General features: G+C 42.8%; 1 long non-coding RNA gene across 1 annotated transcript in view; it reads left to right on the forward strand.

Moving 5' to 3' along the window:
- Window positions 1-22,873, forward strand: part of LOC116591027 — a 74,389-nt gene that overhangs the window by 35,313 nt on the left and 16,203 nt on the right. Inside the window, exon 2 of the long non-coding RNA XR_004285808.1 lies at window positions 5,647-6,224. This is a non-coding gene — a long non-coding RNA (uncharacterized LOC116591027). The remainder of the gene's footprint in view (window positions 1-5,646; window positions 6,225-22,873) is intronic.

Below are 22,873 nucleotides of genomic sequence, written 5' to 3' on the forward strand. Positions count from 1 at the left end.
TGGTTTACAAAATGAAACTGACTCTTTGTGCTATGCTGTTAGGGTGTGCTTATGTCCTGGTCATTCACCATGATTAGAGTGCTTCACAAGTCACTACTCAAGTGACAATACCAAGGGAAGGTCTTGCTTATCTTGCTATGACGCTTTCTTTTAAAAAAGTAGATCTGTGAAAGACAACTATCATATGATCTCCCTGATATGAGGAAGTGGAGATGCAATGTGGGGGGCTTCGGGGATAGGAAAAGAAAAAATGAAAGAAGATGGGATTGGGAGGGAGACAAACCATAAAAGACTCAATCTCAAAAAACAGACTGAGGGTTGCTGGGGGGGAGGGGGGACAGGAGAGGGTGGTGGGGATATGGACATTGGGGAGGGTATGTGCTATGATGAGTGCTGTGAAATGTGTAAACCTGGCAATTCACAGACCTGTACCCCTGGGGATAAAAATACGTTATAAAAAAAAAAAAAAAAGAGTAGATCCGTGACAGCAGATTTCAGAAAAAAGAAAGTTTTCAGGGATACAGGGGCATTACATCATGAAAAAGGGGTCAATTCTCCACGACCTAACAATCTTCAATGTGTGTGCACCTGACAACAGAGAGTCAAAATATCTGAGGCAAAAGCTGATAGAACTATAAGGAAAAAAAGACAAACCCGCTATTATAGTTGGAGACTTCAACACCACCCTATCAGAAATTGATAGATCCAGCCCACAGAAATTGCTAAGGACAGGAGCACCCCAAATCAACTGGATATAATTGACATCTGTCAAATACTTCATTTCATTACAGCCAAATACACACTCTTCTTAAGTTCACCTGGAACATTGAAGTGGACCACATTCTGAGTCAGGAGACACACCTTAACAAATTTAAATGAGTAGAAGTCATACAATGTCTGCTCTCAGACACAATGGCATTAAACCAGAAATCAAACAGAAAGATAACTGGAAAAATCTTCAAAGATTAAACAACACACTTCTAAAGAACACATGAGCCAAAAAGAAACCCCAAGAGAAATTAAAAAAATATTTTGAACTAAACAAAATGAAGACACAACTTATGAAAATTTGTGGGATTCAGTGAAAGCAGAGCTTAGAGAGAAATTTATAGCACTGAATGCATATATTAGAAAAGAAGAAAGATCTAAAATTAATCATCTAAGCTTTCATCTTAAGAAACTAGGAAAAGCAGAATTAATTAAATCCAAAGTAAGAAGAAGAAAGGAAATAATAAAACAGCAGAAATCAAAGAAATTGAAGATAGGAAATCAATAGAGAAAATCAACAAAACCAAAAAGTGGTTCTTTGAAAAAAGGTCAATAAAATTGATAAGCTTATAGCTAGGCTAACTAACAAAAAGAGAGAGGACACAAATCACTAGTATCAGAAGTGAAAGAGGGGACATCACCACAAGATTCCCTGGATATTGAAAGGATAATAAAGGAATATTATGAACAACTTTATGCCTACTAATTTGATAACCTATATGAAACAGACCAATTCCTTGAAAGACACCCTCTGCTAAAACTCATACAAGAAATAGACAATCCCAAAAGGCCTATATATATTAAAGAAATTAAATCAGTTGTTAATAAACTTCTAAAATAGAAAGGATCAGGCCCAGATGGTGAGTTCTACCAAACATTTAAGGACAAAATTATAACCAATTCTCTATGATCTCTTTCAGAAGATACAAACATAGGAAATACTTCCTAAATTATTCTGAGGCCAGCATTATCCTAAAGCCAAAATCAGATGAGGACATTGTGAGAAAAGAAAATGATAGTTGGTATCTGTCATGAATATAGATGCAAAATCCTCAATAAAATATCAAAAAATCAAATGAAACAATATATAAAAAGAATTATATGCCACAATCAAGTGGGATTTAGCCCAGGTATGCAAGTCTTGTTCAATATTTGAAAATCAATTAATCCATCTCGTCAGTAGGCTAAAGAAGAAAAATCACATAATCATATCGATAGTTGCAGAAAAGGTATTTGACAAAGTTTGACACCCGTTCCTAAGAACTCTTAGTATATGAGGAATAGAGGGGAACTTCCTCAACTTGATAAAGAATATCTGCAAAAACCTACAGTTAACTTAATACTTAATGGGGAGAGACTCCAAGATTTCCCTCTAAATTAGGAATAAAGCCAGGATGTCCCCTCTCAGCCCTCCTTTTCAACATTGTTGGGAGTCTTAGCTAATGCACTGAGACCCCCCACCCCAAAGTATATTGTTGGAAAGGAAGAAATAAAACTGTGTTGGAATATGATATGATTGTTTATATAGAAAATCTGAAAGAGTTGACAAGTGTAAGTGCTTGATAGGGTTTTGTTTTTGTTTTGTTTTTCTTTTAATTATAATGCAAGTGCCTGACTTAAGCTTTTGATTTTTAAGGCATCCACTTCAAAGATGGTGCTGGCTACCTCAAATAAACACACAGCCAGCCACAGGACCAGATAAAGGGTCAGGCCAACCCCCGCTCCCACCCCGTAGTTACATTTTGTTTTAGAGACTGTTGGTTGACTTAGATAACTCACCATTTGGCCTTTTGTTTTCCCTTTTTATGCATTGATTCCCACCCCTATGTAAAACCTCACTAATAAGGAGTGCAATAAAAGCAGAGCCCTATCTAGGTCCACACTCTCTTTCTCTACCCACGACTTCACTGTGCAGGCCCAGGTGTGCTGTGTACTATTCAGGCCTTATGAGTTATAACCTTGTCATTCAACATTTCCTGGTAGTTATTGCTGAGAGTGTCTTGCAATCATAATAAAAACCACAAGGACCAGTCCAGCCACTATACTGGTTCTAAAAGGAGATGCAGGGCCCAGGTGAGTGACCCTAGGCATTTCTAGCCAATAGCATCACTATCCATAGGTCAAGACCCATACAAACAAGCAAAAAACTAGTACTAATAAGTGATAGCAAGATTGTAAGATATAAAGTTAATATACAAAAGTCAATTTTTTTCCTATATACCAGCAATGAACAAGAGGAATTTGAAATTAAGCACAATACCATTTATATTGACACCCCCAAAATGAAATACTTAGATATAAATATAACAAAATACCTATAAGATCTATATGAGGAAAATGACAAAACTCTGATGAAAGACATCAAAGAAGAATGAAATAATGGAGAGAAAGTTTATGTTCATGGACAGGAAGACTCAATATTGTCAGATGTCAGTTCTTTCCAACTTGATCTGTAGATTCAGTGGAACCACAATCAAAATACCATCCAGTTATTTTGTGGGTATTGACAATCTGATTCTAAAGTTTAGATGAAGCAGCAGAAGAGCTGAGATAGCCAGCTCAATATTGAAAGAAAAGAACAAAGTCAGGGGTTTACTTCAAGCTACAGTAATCAAGATAGTGGTGTACTGATAAAAGAAGAGACAGATAAATGGAATAGAACAGAGAGCTCAGAAGTAGACTCACACATATATAATCAGCTGATCTTTGACAAAGGAACAAAGGCAATATAATGGGACAAAGATAGTCTTTTCAACAAGTGATGTTGGAACTATCTGATACCCATATGCAAAAAAAAAAAAAAAGAATCTAGACATAGACTTTATGCTGTTCACAAAAACTAACTCAAAACATATCATAGATGTACATATAAACCACAGAATTATAAAACTCCTGCAAGATAACATAGGAGAAAATCTAGGTGACCTTATGTTTGGTAGACTTTTTATTTATTTATTATTTTTATTCTTTTTAGACTTTATTTATTTATTTGAAAGAGAGAGACAGCAAGAGAGGGAACACAAGCAGGGGGAGTGGGAGAGGGAGAAGCAGGCTTCCCACTGAGCAGGGAGCCTGATGTGAGACTTGATCCCAGGACCCTGGGACCATGACCTGAGCCGAAGGCAGACGCTTAAAGACTAAGCTACGCTGGCACCCTGGTAATAACTTTTTAGATAAGACCAAGACATGATTAGTGAAAGAACTAATAAGCTGGACTTCACTAAAATAAAAAGCCCCTGCTCTGTGAAAGACACTGTCAGGAGAATGAAAAGTCAAGCCACAGAGTGGTAGAAAATATTTGCAAAAGACATATCTGATAAAGGATTACTAACCAAAATATACAAAGAACTCTTAAAACTCAACAATAAGAAAAGGAGCAATCCAATTAAAAAATCAGCAAAAACCTTAACACACATCTCACCAAGGAAGATATACAGATGGTGAGTAAGTGTATGAAAAGATGGTTCACATTATGTGCCATTAGGGAAATGCAAATTAAAACAATAGTGAGATAACACTACCAGTCTATTAGAATGACCAAAATTCAGAGCACTGTCAACACCAAATGCTGGCAAAGGTCAAGCAATGGGCACTCTCATTCTTTACTGCTGGGTATTCAAAATGGTCCAGTCAATTTGGAAGACAATTTGGTAGTTTTGTAGAAAACTACAAAACTCCTTTGGTATTTATCCAAAGGAGCTGAAAACTTACATCCACACAAAAACCTGCACTGCCCGTGGATGTTTATAGCAGCTTTATTCATAATTTCCCAAACTTGGAAGCAACCAATTTGTCCTTCAGTAAGTAAGTGGATAAATGAACTGTGATACAACTAGACAATGGAAAATTATCTAGTTCAAGAAAGCAATGAGCTAGCAAGGCATGAAATGACATGGCAGAAACATAAATGCAGATTACTAAGTGAAAGAAACCAGTGTAAAAAGTCTACATGCTGTACGATTCCGACTATGTGGCAAAACTTGTGGAGACAGTGAGATGATCAGTGGTTACTGGGGGTTACTAAGGAGAGTGGGACGAAGAGGTGGAGTGCAAAGGATTTTTAGGTCAGTGAGACTATTCTGTATGATACAGTAATGGTGGATACCTGTCATTGTACATTCATCAGAGCCCATAGAATGTAGAACTCCAAAAGTGAACCTGAAGGTAAACTGTGGACTTTGGGGGATGATAATGTGTCAGTGTAGGTTCATCAACTGGAAAATGTACCTCTCTGGTCAGGCATGTTGATAATGGGGGCATTTCTTGCATGTGTGGGGGCAAGGGGTATATGGAACTCTTCACACCTTTCTTTACTTTTTTTTCTGTGAACCTGAAACTACTCTAGGGGTGCCTGGGTGGCTCAATTGGCTAAGCAACTGCCCTTCAGCTCAGGTCGTGATCCTGGGGTCCTGGGATCAAGTCCCACATTGGGCTCCCTACTCAGCGGGGAGTCTGCTTCTCCCTCTGACCTCACCCTTCTCATGTTCTCTCTCTAATAAATAAATAAAAATAAAATCTTTAAAACTGCTCTAAAAAAGTCTACTTAAAAAAGTGCATCCTGATATAGTTGTTTTTATTTTCCTTAATTACTGCAATTAATTATCTTAAGGTATCTCACCAATTAATGATGATGTATATATTTAGATTTTATTAAATTCAGTGATTATTGTGAAAGGAAGGAGCGAGATAGGAAGGAAAAGGAATAGAGGAAGTTGAGGATGAAAAATTACAGAGAGATGTAAAGAGTGTGTGGGTCTGGCGTGTGTGTGTGTGTGTGTGTGTGTGTGTGTGTGAAAGAATTAGGAGAGAGGCACAGCAAGAAAAACAAATACCCTTCTTGTGGCCTTTTCTGATGACATTTTGCATTTTCAACTGCAGGCATAAAAGGGAATGGCCCCATGGCGGTCTGGGTGATGAGGGACGTGTTGCCTCGGAGAGTAAAAGGTTCTTCCTGATCCCATCAGCTGCCTGCCAGAGTCCACGCCTGCCCTGAGGTCTGCTCCTTGCCATCGTTTTCAATTTCCAGGCTCAACCATGTGACACCACCTGCAGCTGACTTCAAGAAGCAGCCCAGGATCAGGCGGGCTGCAGAGAGTGACCCTCAGCCATCCATGTGATGGCCGTACAAAAATGACAGATGAGAACATCGAGGAAAACCACTTTCCTTTTGGAAGGCACATTTAGTAAGAAAGGGATGAGAAGAAATAGGAAATGTTTCTCTAGATTTCCAATGGGCTATAATAAGTGCGCTGGAAACCAGTTGTCCTCATGGAAGCAAGCATCCGGGGCTGCAGGGGGATGCTGATGGTGCGAGGTCTGAGGCTCCCTGTGGCGCCTGAGGAGTCCGAGTGACAGGATTGCCTCCGGAGATGGCCAACTCCTCACGTCCAGCAGTCATGTGAGAGTGGGATCAGCCACAGAATCGGACTAGACATTTTGAGAAAGTCTCTCCTGAGGTGAGTCCCTCAAGGAGGATGAAAGTGAAGGGAAAGAAAGCCAAAGCAAGAAAGAAAGCAAAAGTAGGAGAGGGAGGAGGAGGAAAACGGAAAAGAAAAAAGTGAGAACCCAGTGACAGGGTAGGCTTTATGCTTTCAAAACCTGTCTCCTTAAAGTTCCTCACTGAGATATTTTATTTTATTTTATTTAAAGATTTCATTTATTTATTTGACAGACAGAGATCACAAGTAGGCAGAGAGGTAGGGGGCAAAGCAGGCTTCCTGCTGAGCAGAGAACCCAATGCGGGACTCGATCCCAGGACCCTGGGATCATGACCTGAGCCGAAGGTGGCGACTTAACCCACTGAGCCACCCAGGCGCCCTGACTGAGATATTTTTAAATTAAAGAACAGGATCAGGCAGTTCACCCACTGTAGGGATCATTAAGCTTTGATAGAACTATCTCTCTATGTCTAAATAAATGGATAAATTTAAAAAATAGGTAACAGGAATAATTGAGAGTGTTGCTGTTAAGTTGGGGTTTGTGTCTTACTAACACATTCATTTATCAAAGTATTTGTCACACTGAAGAAATTTGCAGAGATGGAGTAAACTATACCAGCCCATGGCTTCTGACACTAACCAGGTTCACATGCTTCCCACATCCCTATCTGTCATAATTTGTTCAGGCTGCTGTAACAGAATCCCACAGACTGGGTGGCCATAGATCGGGTAGGAAGTCCAAGATCAAGGCACCAGCACATGGTGATTCCTGATTCCTGTTTTGTAGATGGTGGTTGTAACCTCACAGTGCAGAAGGGGCAAGAAATCTCTCTGGAGTCTTTTGTAAGGGTGGAGCTGTCACGACCTCATCACCTTCCAAAGGTCTCACTCCCAAATACATTTCATCACACTGGAGATCACATTTCAACATAGGAATTTTGGTGGGGGACAAAAACATTCAGCCCATAGCATCACCCAGTGTCTCCTGAGTGTGTCCTGATTATCTTAGGGTCTGATAACTATGAAAGAATGCAAGAAATTATAAATTACTAGGCACATGTGATGAAAGTATTGTTGTTCTAATGCTGTTTTATAGCCTCAATGGCAGGTGTGAGGGGGTGGAAATAGGCAGTGATCTTGAGATAACCAGGTGGTGCTGTTTCCTTTCTTAGCTCTACTCTTTAAGCTCAGTTCAGCAATTTATTTTACATCTGGATCTCACTTCAGCGATTTATTTTACATCCGGATCTCTGTATTGTCTGAGAGGACGGTGTTGGTGCTGACCCCAGACCAATTCAACTAGAACTTGGGATGGGAGCCCAGCATCAGTTTTTATTAAAATCGCCTCAGGTGTTTCTAATGAATGAAGAACTTTTTTTTTTTTTTTAAAGATTTTATTTATTTATTTGACAGAGAGAAATTACAAGTACACTGAGAGGCAGGCAGAGAGAGAGAGAGAGAAGGAAGCAGGCTCCCTGCTGAGCAGAGAGCCCGATGTGGGACTCGATCCTAGGACCCTGAGATCATGACCTGAGCCGAAGGCAGCGGCTTAACCCACTGAGCCACCCAGGCGCCCCAGAATGAAGAACTTTTGATATAAGCTCTCTTGAATGATTAGACTTTGGTTTTGTCAGAGACAACCAAGTAACATTTGAGGGAGCCCTGAGGCAGGAGTGGGACTCCCCTTCTGTGTTGCTAACTCACCCTACCTGGCACCATTAAGTGTCAACAGTTTGATAGAGAACTAGGCAGTCCCCAGGGGTATATCCCTGGGAACAGGAAACCTGTGAGGGGAGTTGAACCAGAAAAGGGGCTTCATGTGGCCCCTTGGATAGAGGACTCTGGTGACAAGACCGGACTGCTAGGGGAGGTAGAGCTGCAGGGGGAGGTTGGTAAGATGGAGGGTATAGAGGAGCCGAGTTAAGTGGGTGAGCAGGAATATCCTGGTGGGTGGAAACGGAGAGGTGGTATGGGCCTCAGGCCTCATGTATTGGTGGCCTGGACACAGTGGTTGACATTGTGCCACTGCAGAGTCAGCTACAGTGAACTCAAGGTGAGATTTGGAACTCAGTCCTGGGACAGAAAAGCCATGGCACTGGGGTTCCAGAAGGAAGATGCAAACAGAGATGAACATGGAGGCTTGGAGAAGTGGGGGGTCTCTGCACTGCCCTCTTGCCACTCTAAACTGTGTAAGGAGGGTCCTCCCTGCTTGCCCAGTTAGCCGGCCCCTAGCCATATAATTAGTGGGACCTGGTGCAGAATGAAAGTGTGAGGCCCTTTGTTCAAAAAGCAGGAAAGAGTGATGTTTCAAGTACCAAACTATAAAGCTTTTTCTTTTCTCCAGTGGTCTCTCTCACAACTTGTCATGATGACTTATTTTGATTTTTAAAATATTTTATGATGATTTTTATTTGCTGTTGAATGTCTTTTTAAGTCAAGTCAAAATGGAAATGTGGGATTATTAGCACAGATTGTACCGTTCAACTTCATATTATGCAAAACCAGTTTTAAATGCAAATATAAGAGCATTCAACTCATATGTAGAACCACCAAATTTACTCAATTAGTATTTTATGCAAAATACATGCAGACATATTTTGTTCTGACCAGAACGGTGGGAACACTACGCAAAGCTAACTCAGCTGTTTCATTCACATTGTGATATGTGCACATTCTACCAACATAGTCTACCTCTTCCTTACTAAGTCATAAGGAAGGACCAAGAAGAAGGGAATTCTGGGTTGCCCTTTCTTTTCCTTTTTCCTTTACATCATTATTTTCAGTGGGAGTGGTTGGAAATTATTGGTAGGAATGCAAGTAACTCTAATAAGGAAGGATGTGATAGGGTTCCTTGGTTGTTCCTCTTCTTTAGGAACACCATTGCCTTCCTTCTGTGTTCAAAGCAAGTTCTGGTTTGAATGAAAAGCAAGGCTTCTGGGGGCTCTCAGTGCCCCCACAGACTCAGGAACATGTACCTTGTAGTCACTTGGAGTCTCATTGATGCATCATGGGTCCACATAAATTCCATGTTTGTGGGGCATCAAGAAGGTTCTATGCTGACAAGGTAACAGGGAAGACAGAGAATATGTAGATCAAGCACATTGCCTCTGCTCCTGTGCGTGCCCCATCGTCCTGTTGGGCTTCACTTACAAAACACAAGTTCAAAGATAAGACTCTTTAGGCAGGAACAGCAGAGCGTTAATCCAAGCACAGCGTCCTTCTGTGGGCAGGGCCCTGGGTGACAGCTCAGGTGTACATCCATGAAGGGACCCTGCTGAAAAGGACGTGTTGTCCCTGGCTGATATAAGAGCCAGGAATTGGGGTTGTGGTTTGTAACCAGAAATGATTTCCTTCTGGTTTGATTTTAATTTGGATTTTCAAAATTGAGTAGCTCATTTTTATTTAGAAATGTTATCACTTCTGTAATTAACCTCACATTACAAGCCAAATCAGCTCCTGCCTAGATTAATTTGAGCAGGGGAATACAGAGCTGGGTGAGGGGCAGGATTAGCAGCTGGGGAAGTCAGAAATCCCTGAAAAGCTGTCAATCAGGCTTGTTGGATGGAACAGAGGGAAAAGCTAAATGCCTAGTTATCAGATCTGAGAAGCCATTGTGAGAAGGGACCAGCCTGCAAGCTAGGAGACCTAGCTGGGAGGAGATGGTGAGGAGGAAAGAAGTAGAAACAGACCCTGGTGGGTTTTGGCAGAGACAATTGGATAGCTGTCCTGGCTGGTGGTTTGGTGAGCCCCGGGAGGGTGGTTTGGTGAGCCTCGGGAGGGTCATGGTGGGTATCCAGGCTGGTGCATGACAGAGTCTGGCCTCATTATTGGCAGTAGGTTTAAAGGATAAGATGCTAGTTTCGGGGGACAAGCAAGGCTGATGCCAGCTCCCAGAGAACCTAGAGGAGAAGAAGGCAAGGATTCAGGAGTTCTGGGGACAATGTGGATGTTGGCAGATAAGGTGGGTTGTTTTTGTACGAAGCCAGGCAAGAAGTAGTTCTGGTACTGGATTGGGATATAATGTTGGGGCAGGTGTACCCCCAGGCTCCACAGATGTGAGTCCTTGGGTGGTCCTTCCATTTCTCTGACTTCAGGGTCAGCCTCAGTGCCTGAGGAAGGCAAAATGGTCCCAGCTGGGAGTTTGGAAACTCGCAGGACTGGAGAAGGGGGGGAGTTGTTACCTATGTGCACTGTACTGGCTGAAAAGCAACTGTTTGCTCCCTGTTAAGCCCTTCTGGGGACTCAGAATTCACCCAGTTTTGTGCTGGTATTTTCCAACCAGGAGTCCTAGCACTTTAAGCACCACACACAAGAAACACAAACACACAGATAAGAATTCACAAGGTGAACAGTTTAAAATCGACAAACTGCAAATCCGTCAATCAATCTGTGGATTGCTATCAGTAAGCTAACATTAAATATTCAGTAATTGCCAAACTGTAGCCTGTGGTCACTGCTTCACGTGCTCAATCAAACGGCACACTTGTTGGCTGAGCACGGATAGTGCGACCTGTCACACATCGAGCAGCTCCAGCAGAGACCAGGGGGCTGTGATTCCCCGTTACTGGTGGCTGGGGTCACTTCAGGATTCGCTGCAATTCTGGAATGCTCCAAGCTGCAGGAAATTGCAGTTCCTCTGAGCCAGGAATCCAAGGGTATCTTGTCACAGGGCACGTGGCTGCTCTGTGTGTGTGTGTTTGTGGGGGGGGGGGGGGTTGTGGAGCTGTGTGATTAGGGAGCCTACATTTCCAAAAATGATTCCATCATTTTCTGACTATAGTTAGTGACTGCAGTGCATCTTAATTATTAACATATTGTCCCTTGGCTTCCAAATCACGACTCTTGCATCTGTTTCTTGCCTCTTCCTTTCCATAATCCATGAGTTTTGCACATCTTTGGGAAACCCAAATAACATCTCTAGTTTAGGGAAAGGCAAAGGCAGGTGGTTTGAATTCTTTGGCATTTCCCTGAAGTGGACCATAGATTTGATCTAGTGACTTAGTTCCCCATGTATAATTAACTAGGAGTGCATTCACAGCTCCTACTAAGCTGCCTGATTTACACTGTGAAGCTAGCAGGTGCAGGGCTGGCCCGTCACCCAATCAGAATTCCCGAGGACAGACAACACAAGGTCATGAAGGAAGATTATGTCTTGACAGGTCTTGAAGGCAAGTGAAAATAACCAGGCTTTGATCTGCACCTATGGTCACTGTGGACTCAGAAAGATGTCATTTTTAGCTATTTCCTGTGTTTTCCTTTAGAGTCACAATACGTCAGGCTCAGCTAAATGAAGAACTAAATTAAAACTGTCATTTCAGCTCATAAATAACAGATGTCTAATGCATTTAATTATTTATAGTCTTGAATCTTTCAAAAATGAAAATGACTATACACATTTTTAATGCAGTTCCTGGTAATTTGCCGCCTGACTGATAAGATTTGCCAACAATCCTGGCTTGCAAACATGAAAAATAAAACTGAGACTTACTCGTTTATTTCATGAGACTGTTTCTGTACTCCCTTGTGGCTTTAACAAAATCTAAATTAAAGTGAAATCTAATCAGAACAAAATGATGTTCATAGACTCGTATTAATAATTGGGTTTTCAGAGATCATGCTGTAGGGACCTGGGTGCCAGAGACTTTTGCACTGCCTGAAAAATCAATGCTTTATCCTTCCAGACTGTCTCCTTGCCAGGAGGTTGTGACTGCCCTGATCATGGCTTCATAGAGAAAACTTACACGTGGCCCTCAAGCGTGCCTCCCAGGTCATATTTGCAAGCTTGTCAATGACCTAAGAATGGTTAACAAAGGCTAATGTGACTTCAGTGACACAGGAAGGGCCCTTCTTCCCTAGTAATCTCCTTTCATTTGGGTGAAAAGTCCTTCAGTTTCCATTAAGACTCTAAAATGACTCAAAATGATAGGAAGTTATGACTGGCCTATGTCAAGTACTGAGAGTAATTTTTAAGAGGAGAGAGGAAACAATAAAGATGCCTCCATTATTTGAGAATTACTTTCTTGGTGGGCAAAGATAAATACATTTGCTTTTGGCCTCGTGGTATAATGAGAAGTGAATTATTTGGGAGTCATCAAAACCCAAGTTTGAATCTTAGTTATAATAGTTACAAGCTGGTGTCTTTGAGTATAGTTACTGAAAATCTTTAGGGCTCAGTTTCTTCATTTCTAAAATCGACATCCCTGCCTCCCAGGGATGTTGTAAACAGTAAATGAGGCAACATGTACTTAGTAGGTATATTATAAATATTAGGGATGTTTGCATCTGGCTGAAAGAAGAGCAATAAACTTCCAATTAGTGAAAATAATTATATTAGTAGTTCCCTAAGGTTTTTTTTTAGCTGAGAGTACCTGCCTCCAGTGCTCCCCAGCATCACTATTTTACTCATGCAAAATCCCTCATTGATTTCCCAGTTCTGCCCAGTGCTTCCTTTTGTGATTTCCCTGGGTCGTTTTACTAGTCATTATTGCTCAAACATGTGCTTTGGAGCAAGATTGCCAGTCCTCCTGCAAGAGAAAGACGAGCTTGTCCACAGTCATGTGTAACCCCAGCGTGTCCGTTGTACATCTCAGAATTCCTGGCAGGTACCCCAGAGGTGATGGTCAAAGCATGGGTCTTCCTTCCCAGTGCCAGCAGGGACCACCTGCAGCTCCCAGGAGTATATGGGGACATCGTGGAAATGGGGAGAGCGTGTCTGCTTAAAATGGGAACAATGGCTTGTCTTTAGCTCAAGATGATTTTTGCCATGCCTGAACAGGGGCCCAATGCTGCCAGGTCTTTAGATTTCTCAAAAGAAGACAAATGCAAAGGTATTTATGTGAAAATGTCCAAGTTTTAATGGTGGCAAGCTACTTGTATTATACAAAATGAAATAAAACCTATGCTATCTAAACGAAGCAGACCCGTGGCTTTCCAGTTCTGACCTATGGGCTTACAGTGTTTCATCGGCTAGACTCCTGGGTGCCATTTATCTTTCTGAGGTCTTAGACCTCCTGCGAGCTGCTACAGTTTCCCCTTTAGTAGCTCTAAAGATTTCCTTCTTTCTTTCATGGGGTTCATGACATTTTGGTATAGCCATTTGGTTGCTGTAGTGATATTCATATCTATTTGTGACCATAAAAAATAGCTATTGAACTAAAAAAAATAAATAAAACGATGTCTTTAACCCTGATCCATCCCTGACTTTCAAGCCTCCACCCTCCTCCTGTCCCTGAATCTCACCCCATGACGCTCCAGGAGTAAGAGGAGCTTCGAGATGAGAGAAGAAGGTTTGTAGTGCATGAATCTTGGTGAAAAGAAGGCTTGCATTTTAATGCTTTGAATTTTAGCCCTCTTGAGAGGACCCAGTGTTAAAACAATATCCTGCTAAGGATCTTAAAGAAATGAGTATTTTAGTCCTAATTTCTCCTGGCAGAGGTTGTTTCTCAAAGACTGGGATATTACAGGCTTAAAGTCTCTTTTTCCAAAACGTGGGGTAAATAGATTTCAGAATTTGGAATTGTTTGAATTTTGGAAATACATATATTATGGAGTACTTTCAGTCCCATCTGGGAAATCACCTAACAATCTCAAAACCAATAATATTTCTAGAGCAAAATGTGAATACTCACTCTAAGTAAGACTATGAATAACAAAGACTATGAATAGCCCCATAATAGGTCAGGTTTTGATGCCAAATGAATTGAAGAAAAGATACTGGTTTTGGAAGTCAGAATTATGGCTGAGGGACTATACACCTATATAGGAATCTTAGTAGTCCTGTTGCTGTCTGGGAGCAATCTCCTTAGCATGGCCTCAGTGAAAAATTCCATTTTGATCTTCTTCGTATTAATCTCTGCCTCCTTATTTTATTGAATCCATAGAGTTACATAAGACTGTTTAAATTTTTTCTATTTCCTAAATTCCTCCAGTGAGTATGTATTTATAATTGGAAATTGTATTAATAATTTCACTTGAAATTATGAAGTTGAAGCAGGAGGATGTCCATACCCAGTGTGTGTGTGTGTGTGTGTGTGTGTGTGACCTGCTGCAGACAACTTCAGTTTTGCTTTTCTCTGCTGTTGCATGAAGCTGTGCTGTCTGTGGTTACTTCCTTGGGAAGAAGTGGAGGGCAGTCTCTCCTTGCTTACCAACCTCCTTTTCCCCTCTTTACCCCTTGAGCCTCACAGGGGTGAAAAGGCTCTGTGTTTCTACAGTCTTACTAAGGTAATGACACGACACTTTGGTTTCAGGGGCATGAAGAGGCACCCCTGGGAGAGGAGGAGCAAGTCCTACAAGGATGGGTGTAGGTGGGGTGGGGTGAGGGTTGTGTGGGGGTGTGTGGGGGGATGGGGTGGGTGCTGGACTCTTGCTAGCATTCTACTTCTGAGGCAGCAGGATCTCAGAGGGTGACCACTTGGGCTCTGAACAGGTTGGTAATTGATTGTGATGGCCTTTAGAGCCCAGATTGCTTCTCACGGAGGAAATGGAGTTGGCTGCCCTGTGCTTAAGCAAAGCTGGAGGGACCAGTGTCTGCGGAAGGCTCGACAGCACCACCAAGAGGCAGAGAAAAGCAAGGGCAGGGAAAGCAGTCAGAACAGAAGCCAAGGTCCTTCTTGCCCAGAGAGAAGGTGGAAGGGGCTTTCTTTCTTAGCTATGTAGGTTCCTGGGGGCCTTGAACCAACCAAGGGAGAATGGGGAGCTCTAGAAGGTAACGCTGGACTTGGAATAACCTTGAGAAAAACAAATGTGACATTTCTTGTACCTGAACTATCTATAAATATCACAATGGAAAAATAGGATTATGATAGAGGAAGTAATCATATCCAGTTTTAAGAATTGGAGTATATCTTGTACTATCTTGTAGTATTATCTGACCTATGTAATATCCTGTAGTATTATCTTTGCTATATAATATGTTATCAAGAAGGGAAAAGAATGAGTGGACAGAGTTCTGACGTGGTAGGGAGATATTAGTTATCGATAGCAGGGTTGGAAGGGAAATGAGGGTAAGGGAAAGAGCCACAGAAACTGGGGATTGGAGGGAACCCCTCTATAGGCATGCCAGGGGTTAAGCAGCTTCTAGACAAAATCATAGTTAATCAGTCGTTTCCAGCCTAGGATCTTTTGACCTAGAGGTTGATGCTATTGTGTTGGGGCTCTATGAAAGTCAGATAGAAATCATACATTGCTCTCTGTCATGGCTGTATGGGCTGCCAAGAACACTAAGTAAGATAAACAAAGATGCCTCTTTGATTTTGCCTAGGAGTCTCTTGCTTGAGTGTGGGAGCAGTGACTATCCAACACTGACCAGAAGCTGTGTGGTTCTAAGGTAGATCAATAATTAATAGAAAAATGGGGGGAGCAAGGTAATCCATGACCCAGCAAGTGTAGTTTGTTTGGTGATCAAAAATACTGCCATAACACAATATTGGGTAGGGAGATTTATAAGAGAAGTCCTTAGGAACAGATCCGGAATCCCTGTGGACACAGCTCTGTCTTTCACATTCTCTGAGACTAGGGAGTCAGTCATTGCCTGTGCCTTGCTGTCCCACCAAATGGCATCTGTCGCTATGGACTATGCTGATGGGTGGCTGCTGACTGCCTCCCCGTGGAGCTGTTCTTTAAGTCATTAAATCAAGAAGGAGACTTCTGTTCTTAGAAGAGTGGAGGATTTTAATTTTCCTTGTTGATGAACGAGGAATTTAATCATTCTCATTAAGTAACCTTGGACCTTTGCAGCTTTGACGACACAGGATTCTTCTGGTCTTTTGGTGTTTTTTCATCATCACCTTCTTTTGCCATCTGCTTCGTTGTCCTGCTGTCTGTGGGTATTCTGCTTCTCCCCCTCCACGTACGATTCTGTGGCTCCTGCCGCTGTGCCTCCCCACTCTTCCCTCCAGCCCTGGTCGGTCAGTGTTTCTCCTTTATGTGGTTCTATTACCACAGACCTCCTGCTATGGTGCTAGGTACTAGATCTCATTTCCCCTTTTCTGTGCGAGGCCCTGTTATTACGGCACAGAAACATCGCATAGCTACCCATTGTGATGGAGTTGCTTGGGGAAGAATATGTACACACGCCCTTGTGGATTGGTCCCAAGCATTCCTGAAGGTACCTGTTGACAGGGTGGTGAGCAACCGTGCACAGGTAGGATTCTGCTGGCAGTCTAAGTTTTCTACCAGGCCTGTGGAGTCTCCCTATGGACCCCTTGGTCTGGTGCACTTAGGGGAGGACTCCCACATGCTGGTGATCTAGAAGTTAGAAAGTAGAAAGGGAAACCCTTCCTCCAAGCCCGGGTTTGCACTGAAACCTGTAGCATCCTTAGACGGCTGTTTAATTGGGTTGTTTAACTGAGATCCTTGCTGGGCTGACAGAGCAAACCTATTTCATTTATGCCTGACCCTGATCGTAGGGGGTATAGTGTTTATTGGTGACGACCCCCAACACACATTCTGAGGCTGGGGATGGTCTGGCCCAAATCAGGGGGAACATTCCGGTCCAAGTCCCTTAGACACAAAGGGGCTGTGTTAGTTTCTTCGGGCTTCCATTCTCATTTCCATAGGTTAGATACCTTAAAACTTTGGAACTGTGTTCTCTCACAGTCAAGGAGGGCAGATGTCAGAAATCCAGTTGTCCTGGGGCTGATTCCTTTTGGAGACTCTGAGGGAGAAATGGCCCAGGCTTCTTCCTTGCTTCTGGGGCTGACCCCCAATCTTTGGTGTTCTCTGGCTTTGTAGATGGGTCACATCAACCCCCACCTCCCTGTTCACACAACCTTCTTTATGTCTCTCTGCCCGTTCTCATTGGATTCAGGGCACACTCTAATTCAGTATGATCTCATCCTCATTCTTACGTTAATTACATCTACGAAGAACTTATTTCCAAATAAGGTCACATTCTGAAGTCCTTGGTGCTCATGGATTTGGGGCACTATTCAGCTGACTATAGTTGTCAACCTAGCATCACCCTCCTTTCCTCTGGAAGTCAGTTCCTCATTCCCTTGGCAATATCATTGTGCTTTATAAAATACCTTCCTGTTTGCAAGCACTTTTACATCTGACCTTAATTTACACCCCTCCTGGAGACAGCTGAGATGGGCATTACCTTTTCTAAATCCCATCTATAGAGAGTATGGAAGACATGATCTGATCAAGGTCAATTGTAGAGGATGAATTAGAACATATTTCCTAATTCTCAGAAAGCAATGCACAGTCGTGGAATAATTTGAAAATGATGCTCTTGCCCATCCCTCTTCCCTTTTGGGAATGTATGTTGAGGGAATGGAGTCTGTGCATATTTTTTTTTTTTTTTAAATTTTAGTTTTGTGGGGCGCCTGGGTGGCTCAGTGGGTTAAGCCGCTGCCTTCGGCTCAGGACATGATCTCAGGGTCCTGGGATCGAGTCCCGCATCAGGCTCTCTGCTCAGCGGGGAGCCTGCTTCCCTCTCTCTCTGCCTGCCTCTCCGTCTACTTGTGATTTCTCTCTGTCAAAAAAAAAAAAAAAAAAAAAATTTAGTTTTGCACCTGAAAATCATTCAGTTGTGGGTGAGCTCACTGAATCTTCGACAAAACAAGCTGACAGGAAACTTTCTTTTCTCTCTCACTGCTTCATACCTCCCAGGCCTGCTCCTATGAAGTGTTGATGTTTGGAGACACAGGTGTTTTACAGGATCCTAGCACCACTCATCACCACCTCCCTCCAGCTGGGCCCTCTCTTATAAGTCTGCCCATTGGCATGGCAGTAGGTTTTCCAGCATACTGTCCCATTGAAGGAATTTACTAATGGATAAACTGAGACTATTGAGACTGAGTTTTCTCTCCTTATAGAGATGACAACTTTTCTGACACATTAGACATACTTCTTTAACATATATTATAAACAGACCATTTAAAAAGCACAAAAAAGACATCACAAGCACAGAAAATGTTTGGCTTCTATGTGCCAAGAAATTTTTTTTTAAAGATTTTATTTATTTATTTGACAGAGAGATCATAAGTAGGCAGAGAGGCAGCTAGAGAGAGAGAGAGAGGAAAGCAGGCTCCCCGCTGAGCAGAGAGCCCAATGCGGGACTCCATCCCAGGACCCTGAGATCATGACCTGAGCTGAAGGCAGAGGCTTTAACCCGCTGAGCCACCCAGGCACCCTCATGGGTGGTGTTTTAAGCAGACTTGGAAATGGGACACAAGGGAGCCAGAGTTTATGTACAGTGTGTTCTTTGACTTCTTTGGGCCTCAGTTTCCTGATCAGTAAAATGGGGATTACAGTATCTCTTCTACTCCATCTGAGATAACATTTTCCAAAGATTCTTTGCATAAATTAAATTCCATACAAATAAAAATGTAATAGTTATAAAATCCATGATGTGGTTCACTTCTAGACAGCTAGTTCTGGGGGGATGAGAAAAACATGGTTCACTCAACCAAAATGCTAACTTCGGTCCTCTGTCTTGAACACTACGAAGAGGATACAAATTGTCATCCCCAATTTCCTTGTTCTTACTCCACCCTACCCTACCACTTCCCCATGATTCAGGCAGAAGAGCCTGACAATGGACAGACCAGAGTCTTCTTTAGAGGACTGGACAGTGGTAGGGTAGGGTCACACAAATAGGGTAAAATAATAGCCTCTTCTATGGTAGGATACATGTAATTAGGTCAGAGACCGGGAAATTGCTTTTGGCCAAAACGGTGGAGGTGGTAGAGGATCACAGCCATAGTCTCAGGCCACATCTGCCTGGCCAGATCTCCAAGTGGTGCAGAACGGAAAACCTTTGCTTCTCACGGTACAGAGAGGCTGCACATTTTAGGGCTGGTGCAATTTCCTGGAGTTCCTGGGGCATATGCCCTCTTTAACGCTCAGAGGAGGAAACAATCATATGTGGTTGGATTTGTGAATCAGCGGGTTATAGTGGGTGTGAGGAATTTGCTTCCCACCTCCAGCCCTACTCCTGGGCACTTTTGGCATGTCCAGAAACATTTTTGTTTGTCCCAAACGAAAGAATGTGCTGCTGGCATCTAGTGGGTAGAGGCCAGCGATGCTGTCAAACATCCTATAATGTACAAGGACAGCCCCAAAGCAAAGAATTATCTGGCCCCATATATCAGTAGGGCCAACACTGAGACACTTTGCTATAGACCTTCCTGGTCATTCTTGCCACGTGAGCCCTCCTTATTCCCTTACCCCCAGCTCAGCTGCATTCTGCCCTTGACCTGTACCAGTCTCCAGGGAACGACTTCTAGGGAAAGAAATATGCTATTTCTGGGAGAGTTAGATGGGACTTGAAATTAAGGAATTCTGATGAAGGGTTTTAGAGAAAAGGGAGGTCAGAGTGGTTTGAGTTCCCTGCCATTAAGAACGGGCAGCAGCGTTCAAAGAATGAAGAGGGACAAATGGCACATATGCCAAGCGGAACATCACACACAAATAAAATGTAGTTGGATGCCCCAAAGCTGCGAATTGAGCAGGCTGTAGACAAATGGCATCCATTTTCAGATGAAAAGAGGAGAGTGGGTCCCATCAGCCCCCAAAGCATATTGACTCGGCAAACAGATTTCACGCTGGCATTTCCCAGGAACGACAAAGGCAGTAAAATACGAAAAAAATCTACAAAAAAACCCCCAAAAAACCAAAAAACAAGAAAAACCCCCATCCGATTCCTGCGGCAGTGGACCTGCTTCAGGGATGTTTCCACGCCGGGGCTGGATCTCGCCGGGCCGCGCTGGCGTTGACGCTGCCCTTTCCAAACTTCCATGAAAATATTTTCCATCATTTTGACATTTCATTTAAAATGAAATATAGGAGAGATTAAAAATGCATGTTCATGACAGGTATTATTTGTTCGACTTTGAAATATACAGTGAACGCACTGTTAATGAACAGGGAGGGAAGCGGCCGGCTGGTGTGCGCGTGCATATTCATGCTCGGCTCCCTGACTTCAGAGCAAAACAATTGCGGAATCAGAGAGGGCTGACCTTTTATGGTTCTAAAATCCACGAGCGTGTGGTTATGAATAATTGAACACAGAATAATAAGAATGACCCTTTTTGGGGGTAGTTCAGGTAAAAGCAAAATGCCATGACTTTATCCTGGAAACATGAACCGCAATCATTTCTGAATTTGCATGAATTACATGAATATCTCACTTGAAACGTTCCCGGGATGCAATCACATTAATTCACCGAACTGCCGGCATGCCATCTGTGCTTTTCCGTAGCCTTTCCTCCACCGTGAGGACTGTGCAGTTCTTGGCTGTGGAGGGGAAAGTCTCCCTCCCTTTGAATCCTCTGTTCTTCTCCCGTTTAGATTCCTTGAGGAAATTGCTTTTTCCTAGGCTGGGAGACACGTTTTCTGTGCTGGTCTGGATGACGGGAAGAAAAGGGACTGTTTTGTGTTAATGACTATTGGCACAAGGGAGGGGATGGATGTCTGAGGGGGTGGAGAAAAGAGGGGAGGGGACGTGGTTCCTTTCTCAGCAAGAGCAGAAAGGGTCGCCTTCTGTCTTCTTTTATTCAGAAATATGATCATATTTATTTTTACTTAAAACAGGAAGGTATAGAACTGTCTCATTCTTGAGAGTTTTCTTTCATGTAGAATTCTGTGAACGCATTCCAGTTTTCTCACTGTTTTCCTTTATAAATTAAATAAGAGTTTCATTTCTTCACACATCCTTTTAGCAGGCCTGCCATCTGCTGGGCACAGGGGAGAGACAGGTTCTGGGCTCCCAGACCTTAGGGATTATCTCGTGGGGCGGGAGAGTCAGGAACTGGGAATTTGAAATATAGTGTGGGTGGGGCAGAGCGTGTTACCGCAGATGCCCGTGGTGGGTGTTGGGGGTGGGTACTCTGATCAGCTTGGTCTGGAAGTCCTGAGAAGCTTCCCTGAACAGTCTTGAGAAAGAGAGGGTGATGGCCTGCTAGGGAAAAAGACAGGTAGGAAGGCTCTGATGACAATGAGATGCCTTTTGAAGATGATAAGATGATCTCTTAGAACGTCTGTCAAGGGTGACAAGAGCACAGAAACGCTAAGCGAAATCAGCTCTCAGGCATCTAGGACTCAGGAGGCCTGGAACCTAGTGCTGGGACTGCCATTTATTAAGGAACAGAGAGGTGGTGATATTTATCAAAGGTCACACTGTCTTCTCATTTGTAATTTCTCTGTGTGGGGCGTCAGGTAGGGGTGAGATGGGAGAATGAGGCTGTGGGGGGTTCAGTTTAGTGATCTGAAATTCTATTTTTGAATAATCATTAGTCTTTTATATTTGTGTGTATGCATAAAGGATACTGTAAATCAATATTTGTGCTTTTGTTTTGCCTAAGACTTTCTTTTAAAATTATACATATCCCATGGGACTATGGGCACTAGAATATCAACTCTAAGAGAAAAGGAACCTTGTCGTTCTTCTTCTACCCTGCTTAGGAGAGTTCTTGTCACACAGTGGGTATCTAATAAATGAGGCTGAATGCATAAACAAATGTTATTAAAAAATTACCATGTCCGTCAACATAATGTGAAAGGCCCAGTTGGGCACAATTTTAGGGACACAGACCAGGCCCTTAGGTCAGGTGAGAGAGCCAGGGGAACTATGGGGTGTGGTGTTAAACAATGTTGACGCCAGCGAAGTTTTCACTTTTCATCCAGATTCTCTTGCATCGGGTATATTTATCTTTTGGGGCACCTGGGTGGCTCAGTCGTTAAGTATCTGCCTTCGGGTCAGGTCATGATCCTAGGGTACTCGGATCGAGCCTGGCATCTGGCTCCCTGCTCATCATCAGGAAGGCTGCTTCTCCCTCTCCCACTCCCCCTGCTTGTGTTCCCTCTCTTGCTGTGTCTCTCTCTGTTAAATAATAAATAATATCTAAAAATAAAAAGTATATTCACCTTTTATATCAGCAAGATTAACATACTTTTCTTTTTTTAAAAATATTTTATTATTTATTTATTTGACAGAGAGAGAGAGAGATCACAAGTAGGCAGAGAGGCAGGCAGAGAGAAAGGGGGAAGCAGGCTCCCTGCTGAGCAGAGAGTCTGATGTGGGGCTCGATCCCGGAACCCTGGGATCATGACCTGAGCCGAAGGCAGAGGCTTTAACCCACTGAGCCACCCAGGCGCCCCTAATATACTTTACTTTTCAACAAAGAAAGACTTTCCTGGCTAGGCTTCAAGTGGGAGATGATAAAGAAGGCGGCCAGAAAAAAAGTAAGTGAGTAGGACATCTGATTCCCTATCAGAACTGGTCCTACCAAGGCTCATAGTTCAAAGGAAGGACAATTTTTGTTCTTCTCATCCCTCCCTCGTCTTTTTCACCTCAGACCCTGTGTTTAGTCAGATACATCACGCAGTTTCATCTCTCCTCATGTTTCTGACATACAATTCTTTTCTGTAAACCCAGTCAGGCTTTAAGAGATCAGCTTGACTTGACGTCATAATATCCTTACTTCTATTGCACTTGACCCTTTCAAGGATGTAGGTATTAAGATCCTAAAGAATAAAATCTGCCCACTCTCTGTAAAAGGGGAGGTTTTCTTCATTCTGTAGATTGGGAAGATGCCGTCAGTGAGTGTACGTGCCTAGGGTCCCAGAGGGGATCAGTCTGATCTCACTCAAAGCAGGATAATTCCAGGTAGGTCCGAAGAAGAGATCACTTACAAAGGTTTGCACATGGCATAGGGAGG

The sequence above is a fragment of the Mustela erminea genome, chromosome 5 (assembly GCF_009829155.1).
Source record: "Mustela erminea isolate mMusErm1 chromosome 5, mMusErm1.Pri, whole genome shotgun sequence".
Taxonomy (NCBI): domain Eukaryota; kingdom Metazoa; phylum Chordata; class Mammalia; order Carnivora; family Mustelidae; genus Mustela; species Mustela erminea.